Below are 2500 nucleotides of genomic sequence, written 5' to 3' on the forward strand. Positions count from 1 at the left end.
CATTTGCCTCCCTCCCTCTTTCCTTCTGTCTCTCCTTCTCTCTCTCTCTCTCTCTCTCTCTCTCTCTCTCTCTCTCTCTCTCTCTCTCTCTCTATGTCTCTCTCTCTATGTCTCCACCTCTGGGGCATCTCTCTCCCACTTTGACACACACACACACACACACACACACACACACACACACACACACACACACACACACACACACACACACACACACACACAGTTCAGAGCCACTCTTGCCTGAATTAATTTGTTTTCATTTGCAGTATGTCAGCAGAAGATATGTACTTGTTCTTTGCTGCTGTGCAGTGGGACCTCTCAACTGAGAGTAGTTGTGTTTCTCTCTCTTAATCATTAAATATGTGTTTTTTTCGATAGCAGATAACAGGTAACAGTAAACTACACCGGCAAAAACCTGCTGTGTTTCATCTTTTTTTTACCCCCTTCTTCTCTTCCTCCCCTCCTCTCCTCTCCTCTCCTCTTTACTCGTCTCTGCATCTGCATCTGCATGGCATGGTGTGCTGCAACAAGGATGACAGTCCCATGGCGTCCGTCCTGCGTCGCGGAAACTTTGCCAAGCGTCATCTGCAGGCAGCAACCAACGATGTCAAGCCAATTCTCTGCCAAAACGCTGTGACGGTAACCGTGGCAAGACTCAATTATCACCGGGGACATGGTGAGGTCCAGAAATAGCATTTCTTCTTTTTTTTTTCCCTCTTTGCTCTCTTTTAACCACTCTTCATTTTTTTGTTGACAGCATTTGGGAAGAGTCCACCACTAAATGCTTAGGCATCAGGACAAAAATAGGAACGAAATTCTGGGAATCAAAAGAGAGAGAATGAGAGGAGGAAGAGAGAGAGATAGCGAGGGGGGGGGGGGATTGGTCCTCTAAGAAAGAACAACCCATCGGATATTGCACTTCCTTGTCATCAATTTCTCCGCAGATGACCAAAAACCCCTGGACACACTTAATCAGTGAAAGGGCATGCCTCTTAATATCCATTCTTTTGTAATGGCATTAGCTGAGAAGTAAGATTTACAGATCACTTAATGTGCCAGAGTCTTCTGCATAAAAGTATATACAAAGGTTAATATTGCAATAATATCCTCCTGGAGGGCATTGTAATCATTATCTCTCTAGAGGTATCAATTAGAAGCACTTTACAGCAGGTAATGACTGAGATTCCGGAGCAAAATGACATTATTATTATTATCATCATCTATAATTTCAGACTGCATATACAAGGTAAAAAAAAGAGAAACATAAGTTCAGCTAGAGGTAGACTGAAAGAAAGTCTGTTGCAAGTATTCGGTATTCGTCTCTCCTATTAAAACAGTGGTCAAACTAGGACACTTAAGAAGAGCAGTATATTACATCTTCCTGTGCTCTGTGCTTTTATGAAGGCACTTTCAGCAGCTGCAGCACTTGCGCTAATTTATGCAAGGTGCATGACATTGTTTCGTTTTAAGAGGACAAACAAATAAGGAGGGCGATAAGACAAGAGCAAATGGTGCAGGATGGCTTTCCTTACACCGATGTACTCTTGCAATAAGGTTGCGAGCATTTATCTCCGAGAGAACCGCTGTCTCTTACAAAAAATAAAACCAACAGAGGGGGCAAAGAAAAAACAAACTTCTTTATTCTTCTTCTTGACAAAAACCCAAGACAGTTCAAATAGCCAAATGCCCTGTGTGGCCTTTTTAAGCCTTGGTGCGGGCATTCATAACAAGGATTTGTTGTGTCATTGACCCTCTCATCAACATTATAAATAATTCACAGATGGATTCTCGGTTGTCCGGCTACACATGCGTCGGTCGGTTGGAGGGCCCAGTGACTTTTGATTTAGCTGTTTCATATTTAATAAGCAAATGGAGCGCTGGGAGGCTGCTTTTTTTAGGGAGATTTAATTGGGTGCCGGTGACATCCATCACACCATTGTCATGGCTGTGACCTTTCGTTTGGGACTATTCATAATAAAGGAGTTATGAGCCTGCTCCTCATATTTCCCCCAAACCAACCAAGCTAACCGCCATTTTCTCTTCTCCATGCTGCGTCTTGTTGCTTTCTTTTTTTTGGTTTTCAAAAGCCAAACTCGTGACAAAAGACAGCGTTTTGGTGGGTTTTTTTTGGAAGGACGATGTCCTCGGCCCTCAGACATCTTATCAAGTGCTTCCAGACCGTCTTTTGGTCTGTGCTAATTTTTGCAGGACGGACGGACGCCACAGCACCACAGCGCCACGTGGATCACAACATTTATCACATGCATCGTTTTAGCAACATCTTTTATACTGTCCATGAAATGCCAGACAGGCAGGGCCATGCGGTCTGGGATAAGGAATGATATGTCTTGTAGTAATTAAGTCCTGTTTTGGAGAGGAGTCCTTTTTGTCAAGTACAGTATGTTGTGACAGCCGATGTGGAGTTTTGGCACAATTTTGTACATAGTTGTTCATGTGCACCAATAAGTTCACACTCAAGGCCGTAGCCAGGATTTTGATA

This window comes from Engraulis encrasicolus, chromosome 22 (genome assembly GCF_034702125.1).
Source record: "Engraulis encrasicolus isolate BLACKSEA-1 chromosome 22, IST_EnEncr_1.0, whole genome shotgun sequence".
Taxonomy (NCBI): Eukaryota; Metazoa; Chordata; class Actinopteri; order Clupeiformes; family Engraulidae; genus Engraulis; species Engraulis encrasicolus.